The sequence below is a fragment of the Lupinus angustifolius genome, unplaced genomic scaffold (genome assembly GCF_001865875.1).
Source record: "Lupinus angustifolius cultivar Tanjil unplaced genomic scaffold, LupAngTanjil_v1.0 Scaffold_95_44, whole genome shotgun sequence".
In the NCBI taxonomy this organism is placed as follows: Eukaryota; Viridiplantae; Streptophyta; class Magnoliopsida; order Fabales; family Fabaceae; genus Lupinus; species Lupinus angustifolius.
In genome coordinates this window covers 3,899-12,140 of record NW_017724667.1, presented here as the reverse complement: position 1 = coordinate 12,140, position 8,242 = coordinate 3,899, and the positions used below count along the sequence as shown (strand labels likewise).

Here is an 8,242-nt window from a genome sequence, read left to right as displayed (position 1 = left end):
TAGATTCATCTCCTGATGAATCATATCTATCCACTTTTGCCTTGAGAGATATATTATTCTTCTTCTTTTCTTGTTGTTCATGTTGTTCAAGCTGACTGAGTTCTAATTCATGTTCCTGCAATTTTCCAAACAAAGTAGTCATGGGCATCTTTGATAACTTTTCTTTTCAGAAATGGCTGTAACTTTTGGTTGTCATGTTCTGCTAAGTGATCTTAGAACTTTTAAGTTCAAGTCACTATTTGGTAAAGTTTTTCCAAGTACAATGAGTTGATTTGTAAGGTGAGTAAATCTCTTCTGTAAATCAAGTATTTTCTCTCCAGGCTTCATACAAAACATTTCGTATTCTTGGGAAAGAGTATTTAGTCTCGACCTATTTACCTCCTCGGTTCCTTCATGTGTAGTCTCTAGAGTATCTCACATTTCTTTAGCAGATTTGAAGTTTGATACTCTAAAAAAATCATCAATACCGAGTGCATAAGTGAGGATATTTTTGCTTTTAGATCATATTGCACTTTCTTTTTCTCTTCATCATTCTATGAGGATTTCGGTTTCACTTCCCTCACACTGTTGATAATTGTGAAGGGTTCATAGGGTCCTTGCTCAATTGCATTCCAAATTTCTAGATCTTGAGACTCTATGAAGATTCTCATTCTGATCTTCCACAAGTCATAGCATTCTCCAGCAAAGTTTGGAGGGCAATTGATGTTGGATCCTTCTTCTAGAAATGATCTTGCGTCCATCATCGAAGCAGGAACAGTTTTGAGAATAAATTACTCAAAAAACGCTCTGGTGCTATTTGTAAGACTGAGATGACAACTAAGAGGGGGGAGGGGGTGAATTAGTTGTTTAAAACTATGACTGATATTTCTGCACAATTCAAGAGTTAATAGCAGCGAAAAATAATATGCAGAAATAATCAAGTAAATGTAAGGAGATAAAGGAGAAGAAAGTACACAAATGTTTTTATACTGCTTCACCTTCTTGCCCACCGAAGGTTACGTTCAGTACTCTTGCAACACAAGAGATTTCTTCACTAGATATTAAGAGTAGTAGTTACAATTTCTCACCCCGAGATTACCTTGTACCTTACTCTCTCTCTAACACCTATATCACTCTTTGGAAAACACCCTTTCCAAGTGACTCTATCCCCTTTCTTATCACACAATTTTGAAAGAAATTAATTCAATACTTTGAATGAAGAAAACATTTAACAATTGCAATGATATACATTTAACATTTAACAAGTACCTTTACAATGTATGAGTTTTATACATTATCACTATCTATTTCATTATTCATGTTTTATCATCATTGGCTTTTCAAAAAGAATACAAATAAATGGTGAATGATATACTAATCGTGTATAAATCTTTATAATGACAATGTATAGATATTACACTGGAAAAAATCAACAAATGCATGTCAATGTCATTATTAACAATAATTACATTCTTTTCTCTTCACTTACTTTCCATTTTCTACCGTATCAAACAATTAAAAAAATCATCACATTTTCTATTCATTTTCTCCTCTTAACTATTTTTTTCCTTAAATTCTCTTTCAATCAACTTTTCTTTTCTAAATTAAACATAATATTAGTTTAAGGTGTTGAAGTGATATATTTATGTTATATTTATCACAATCACATAAATTGTAAGAGAATGTATGTGACGTGGCATGATTATGAGCATAACACTAGAGATTGACAAAATCTCAATATTGAGGCCTAATTAATTACTGACTAAGATGTACAAGAACAAAACTATTTCTTTAGGCACTTTTAAAGTAATTTAACAATATCGAGGACACAATTCATAGTTGAACATGAGCCATGTGACTTAAGAAGAGGTAAAACATGGTTTTAACCTTTCCCAAATTATTTGAAATTGTTAATATGTTTTTTTGGATAAAACATAGAAAGCTCTATTATATACCCAATTTGAATAATATAGAGTCTTTGAACAAGAGTTCTGAGTACTCAAGAATCAATTACAATTTGGGTAAGGTTTTAGCACTTTATCCTTATTAAAACGATACTTTTACTAAGTACGTGAAATTTTGTACTTGTAATATATTTTATTTAAAAAAATTATAAATTAAAATAAAATACCATTTTTTGTCTTTATCCTAATGTTAGTAAACTCAGACCCACTAATGACTTGACCAAGGTATTGGGTCAATGACACAATAGTTGGATAAGTTGGTCAATGATGGATCAGTTGTCTCAGTTTATGTTAAAAATTCTAAAAGTTCATAATATTAGTTATTATTATTTGATAACTATATTCAATAAAGTTTAAAAAATTATCATACCTAATTAAACAACCATAAAAAAGGGCTCACCACCACAAAATGCCGCAAATAAGTTAAAATATCATCCTTCATCCTAGGTTTTATGCTTTAATTGTAGTAGAAGTGCACAAATAAGTTTAAAATTTAAGTAAACAACTAAAGTTTTGTTAGAACATAAACTAACAAATAACAAGCATAATTACAAATAAGTTTAAACCACTTTTTTCATCTCAAAATATATCGTTTTGGTTGTTTTTGGAAAAATAGTTTTTTGATTGACTCGGTCGTCCAACAAGTTTGACTATCCGAGACACTGATTTTAGGCTTAAATCAACCGAGTTGAACGATTCATTCTGATTTTAATGAAAAACTAGTTACTTGAGAAGCTCGAACTAGTCAGATGTCTGGTTCACAATTGAATCGGACGGACATACCAATTTGAGCCGTTTTTTACCATTGGTTTATCTTGCTCATATGTATTCCTATGTACAATAAGAAAATCAAGACTACATAGTTCTATATTAAAGATTGATGAATGAGTTGATTAAATTAAAGAAATTATTTCAATCAATCCAAGGAGAATTAATAATAGAAAAGATTGAATTGACCATTAACCGACTTCCAACTTTTATAAATAGCATATACAATATTAATGACTACAACCGTTTCTCGATTCGAAGAAGAAAGCAAGATGCAACACAAGTCGTAACTTCACTATTAATTTTCAAAAAATAATTAATTAGAATATTTATGTTTTTTTATTGGCAGAATTATTTTAAAAGAGAATTAATTGTAGAAGAGATCATACTGATTGTTAATCGACATCCCACTTGGATAACTAGTAGGGACAATGCTATTGGATGCAACAATTTCTCAGTTCGAAATAAAAAGTAAGATACGACACAAACTATAACATAATTATTAGATTCTCAATATAATTAATTAAATCATTTATTTAATTTATATTAATTATGAGAGAATTAATTTATAACTTTTATAAATATTTAATTGTTATTATTTTAGTTTTCAATTATTATTTTGTGTTAGTCATTTTTATTATTTATTTAATTATTTGTTTAGAAAAATGAAGGAGTTATTTTACCATATTATTAATATATATTATTATTGTAGAAACTATTATTAAAAATAGGAAAATTAACAAATAAAGAGGAAAAATGTATGCAGGAATCAAACTTGTACTGTTGTACATGGTGAAGAGAAGAAAGTTGGCCCGGAGATGTACCACAATAATGGCTTTAATATATGTGTAATGGAGCACGACTTAAACTATATTTGGAGAAGGAAAATGATGATATATCATTTTACTATATCCTCATACTAATTTTTATATTCATAAGAAAATGATATATGTCATAAGGTTATATTTTATTTGTTAATGATTGATTTAGAAGTAATATGTATTACTTTTTGGTGGAAAGAGAATTAATAGAACTATAAATAGAATGATACTCTTTAGAAAAGTGAGAAAGGGTTGGTCCACCCGCGGGGAAACACAAGGAGCAGACCCAATGAATTGTTGCAATAATGGTTGAGCCGTGATTGGTGATGGAGCATTTTTAGAGAGACGTGAGTTGATACATAATTTGATGGTTCTCTTGGGAATTCTTTTATGTCTTCTCTCTTTTTGTGTCTTGTTCACTTTCTGTTAAGAATCATAACGAGTTAGGAGCGGATATACACTTATTATAAGAGTAAATTTTTTAAATTTATTCTCCATTCTAGTTATTAATTTTAGGAAAATCTAATTCAAACAACTGGATTACTCTAGAATGGATAGTTAGGATGTAAAGTAAGAATAAGTAGATCCCTCAATTAATTTGAGATATAACTTTGAATAAAAACCTTTTCAAAAGTTAGGTTTGTCTATATATATATACTTATTATAAAGCCAAAATATGGTATAACCACCCACCATGGTGTAATTTATAATTCTCTATTTTGCCCTTGCCTAATTTCTATTTTCTACAAAAAGACCATGTAATTTAATGTCCATATCCCCATTATATGTCCCATATTATTTTCTTATTTGTGTCTTCTTCTTAATTTTGTAGCTACAACATTTTTTTCTTTACTTACGAAACCAAAAATATTTTTTAATGTTTATCTCTTAAGTGTGTTCTCACGACTTCAATATCCAATAACAACGCTCTATAAATATGATTTTTTTCCTCAATTTCATCATACTAAAGAAAAATCATTAATTGGGTTATAGTATTTACTACTTTGTCAATCATTACTAAAAAATAAGAATGCATTTGACAATAGAAAAGCGGGTTGACAGGCACGAGAGTGTAATTTACATATTCCTATTTTGCCCTTATCATTTTTTAATTATAATTTGAAACTACCTCTCTCACATTAAATTGGATATTCTAATAAAAAATTATAATTTAAAATTTATAAAACAAAAAATTATAATATAAAATATACTAAATACAAAAGTACATTCTAATTATACAAAATTAAATATATAAAAATTAAATATTTAATTTTATAAAAAAATATATAAAAGTTTAATTGTATCTACCACTATGGTATAATTTCACTTTTCTATTTTGCCCTTAAACATTTTAATTTATACAAAAAATCATATATAATCATCACCAATATATTAACCACATTTCTAACATCTATCTATACTACTTATAAAGGGAAAACCCAAAATAACCACCCACTATGGTGTAATTTGTGGTTCTCCCTATTTTGCCCTCACTATTTTTTAATTTTTATCAAAAAATCATATATAACCCAATGTTCCTTTCCAGCTAATATAAGTTCCATATTATTTGGTTAACTATTTCTTCTTCTTACATTATGTCTATCAGAAAATTGAACATTACACCGATCAAATAAATTTAACTATAGATTACAAATATTTAACACAAAATATCATATTTGACACTTATGACATACAAATTACACATTATAAATGATAGGAAAGCGAGTTGGCAGCCAGTGCCTATCAACACCCTAGTTATAATAAAACAAAAAGTTATAATATAAAGTATAGCCAATAAAAAATATAATATAAACTATACTTAATAAAAAAATTAATTTTTTAAAATGAAATATATAAAATTGAATAATTGGTAAAAAAAAATGACTCTAAGTTGGTAGGTACGAAGTTTCTGTTACCATTAGTATTTATAAAGCCTTTAAATTATATATAATTAGCCAATTGAATAATTCAACAAATTCACATATTGCTCCAACAATCCTCTTCTCAACCGTGAATCTCATCATTATAAGGGGTTTAAACTTTAAAGTGCATAATGACTCATGAAACCGTTTTAAATGTTTTTTTAATTTTTATTTATAAAATAAAATGAAAGGGAATTATGAATTAATCAATTATTCGGTATCCTTAATTTATTCCGGTTATAATTGTTACTTTATTTTAATTATGCTGCACAATCAAGTTGATGTCAAAATTATTTTATTTGATCTGATTTGTTTGTTTTCAAATTGCAATCCTTAATTTGTTTTTGGTACACATTTTGAAGAAATCAAATATGCAATTATGAGTTATTTAATTTTTGCAATGAAATTAATAACGCTTATTATACATTTTTAGTCTTTTTACATTCTTTTAAATATGTGAAGACAATGAACTTGATGTCACTCAGAATAATAGTTTTGATGGATATATACTTAAACATAAAATTTTATATGAAATAATTATATTATAATTATTATCAATAATATGGGATTACTTTTGGTGCTCATGAGGTGGTGAACATGGACTACATGAGAAAGAATACATCTGAGAAAGTGTGTGAAGCGGCTGAAACCGTCGCAGAAAAAGCAAAGAATACTACAGATATCCAAAAAACATGTTATGCTACCTGTAATGTTACTGATGTAGCAATGATTTATAACAAGTTTCTCATTGATGGTTAATTGAAAGGATTTAATTTAATGGACAATAACACTAAAATAGGACTTTCGTACTGTTTTGCAGGTAAGGCTATATTTAACTTCTAAATGCATAGAAATATTATATTAATTCATTTAATATTTATCTTTATTTTGGAACACAACAGCAATAAACTTCTCCAGTTGGAATACTGGGTGAAGGGTATACACAGTGTCCTTCTTTGTATCCTAAACTCTTGCAATAGGCATCACAATTTGGATGAATTTTGCATGTTCCATAACAATTTGGTTTTGCCATACCTACAATGTACGGGTAATTTATATTATCATCACGAGATTATAATGAAATGTAAAAAAAAAAGATATTCATACATGTAAAAAGAGCTCGCAAGATAAAATAAAATTAATGTTTTGCTATTTCGTTTACATACCTCCATGTGAGAGCAAAAGAACTATGATCATGAATGTAAAGACAAATTTTAGCAGGGCCATTGAGACAATCACGCAAGTGATTTCTATGTTGGTTTTGAGACTTCTGTGTTGTAACAATGTATCAAATTTTCAGATTTATATAACGAGTATGTCAATGGTGTTTTATGAATGTTGTTTATTTTTTTTATGTATTTCAAAGTTATTGACATATATTAAAAAGTCTTGTATTGTGTTTTTGGGCTTGTGCTTTTTGGCGGCTATTTGGCATTGGGATCTAGAAATATTTTCTTATGAACTTATACGAAAACCTTTTTTGGATTTGCCAAAAATCTTTGGAATTCATTTATTTCTTGCGGGGCTGGCTTGTTTTAGTTTTGGCGCATTTTATGTAAGAGAATTGTATGGTCCTGGAATATGGGTGTCCGGCCTTTATGGACTAACCGGAAGGGTATAACCGTAAATCCTGCATGGGGTGTGGAAGGTTTTGATCCTTTAGTTCCATTTTTAATTTAAAAAATGATTAAAAGCTATGAAATAATTTAAAGTGAAATTTTTTCAATCTGACGAGAAAACATGGCTATGGATTTTTGTGCATAGTACAAATATATGTCTACAATGACGGAAAGGTATTTAATAAAATTATATAAATATATCATTCATGAATTTGTTAACCTATGCAAAGTTGTATTTTTGAAGAAGTAAATTTTTTTGGTACATTCGAAAAAGAAAAAATAAATTAACATTGTACACCAATATTTTTGATAATTTGAATTTACAAACAAAAATTACTAAAAATCTTCTTGCCCTCACCCTTAGTCCTCTTTCCCCTCCCCATAACATTTTCTCCCAACTAGACAATGTGCCTCTCCTCCCCTATATGGTACTTATATGAGAATAATGATTATTGTGATAAATGAAAATAATTAATATATAACTTTGATTTTTATTTAGATGATCAAAATTAAAAATAAATATACATAACTTTTTTAACTACTAATCATGTAACTATTTAGTAACTTTTAATCTTAACAACCTATATTTGGTTTTATGACCTATATATATATAGGAAAAACTCAAATGAGAATAATTATTACGATAAATGAGAACAATTAATATGAATTATTATACTTTATTTAAATGTTTTAAAATAATATTCTCATAATTTTTATATGAAAAGTATTTTCTCGAGTATATATGTGGTCAATTGCATTTGGGATATGGTTCCAGTATTTAAAAAAATTATATATTAATTTAGAATCACATTAATTTTAAATAATAAATGTTTTTCCTATCATCATAAAATATAATGAACACATCATTATCGAAAATTGTAAAATAAAAACGTGTACACTTTAAAATAAATACTAATTTGTCTATAATAAAACATTTTACATGACAGTACGTCATTTGATATCAAATGTATACTAATATTTTTATTTAAGAACATATGACACTTAATACATAAATAATGAATAATGACTATATATATATATATATGTGGTCAATTGCCTTTGGAATATGGATCCCTCATGTGTGGGTATTTAATAAAATTATATAACAATTAAGAATCACATTAATTTTAAATAATAACTGTTTTTCCTATCATCATAAAATATAATGA

The 8,242-nt window shown here is 27.4% G+C and overlaps 1 long non-coding RNA gene across 1 annotated transcript; it reads right to left on the bottom strand.

Annotated features, from left to right (window-relative positions):
* Positions 1-6,413: 6,413 nt before the first annotated feature.
* Positions 6,414-6,737, bottom strand: LOC109339742. Its single transcript, XR_002106703.1, has 2 exons — positions 6,621-6,737; positions 6,414-6,489 (listed from the first exon to the last, which is right to left on the bottom strand). It is a non-coding gene; the product is annotated as an uncharacterized LOC109339742 (long non-coding RNA).
* Between the last annotated feature and the right edge of the window lie 1,505 nt (positions 6,738-8,242).